Raw genomic sequence first — 612 nt, forward strand, 5'->3', positions numbered from 1 at the left:
GGGGAGGCGGGGGCAGCAGCCAGCTGGGCAGGGGCCTCGGGGCTAGGAGCCGGGCAGCCGGTCTGTGGCGGGGGCTGACCCTGAGTGAGCAGGAAGCCCCGGGAGGTCAGTGAGTCCCGTTTCAGAGGATGGGCAAGGCGCATCCCACTGCAGGGCCTCGAGGGAAAGGCTGGGGGGCCACCTGGAGGGTAGGTGTGCCCCCCTCTCCGGCAGGCACGCGGCAGAGGCTGGGGGAGACCCCGCGGGCCATCGTGGGGGTGAGCGAGGTGTTCTTGTCACACCAGCTACAGGCAGGGCCCGGGGTTCACCTGTCACTGAGGGAGGGCAGGGCAGGCAGGGGAGGGGCAGCGGCCATGTCTGAGCCACGGGAGGGGGTGCCAGACGCCTGAGAAGGTGCTCCCGCGGCCGCCTCCCCATCAGCAAGGCCCCGGCCTCCTCGGGCGGCTTCTGCTCGCTCAGTCCTTGTTGAGCTGCCCTGGCTTTATGAGCGGGAGGAACGCCGCCTGGGCCTCCTGACGGGGGATTTAAACACAGGCTTGTTTGTGCGGAAGCGGGAGGGGACCGCGATGACAGCGCGGCCTCCGCTAATGTGCGGGTGGCTGCCCGGCCGCT

At 70.4% G+C, this 612-nt stretch overlaps 1 protein-coding gene across 1 annotated transcript in view; it reads left to right on the forward strand.

The window, feature by feature from the left end:
• ACSBG1 (acyl-CoA synthetase bubblegum family member 1) overlaps positions 1-612 on the forward strand; it is a 41022-nt gene that overhangs the window by 3254 nt on the left and 37156 nt on the right. The gene's annotated exons all lie outside the window — the stretch shown is intronic.

The sequence above is a fragment of the Myotis brandtii genome, unplaced genomic scaffold (assembly GCF_000412655.1).
Source record: "Myotis brandtii unplaced genomic scaffold, ASM41265v1 scaffold439, whole genome shotgun sequence".
In the NCBI taxonomy this organism is placed as follows: Eukaryota; Metazoa; Chordata; class Mammalia; order Chiroptera; family Vespertilionidae; genus Myotis; species Myotis brandtii.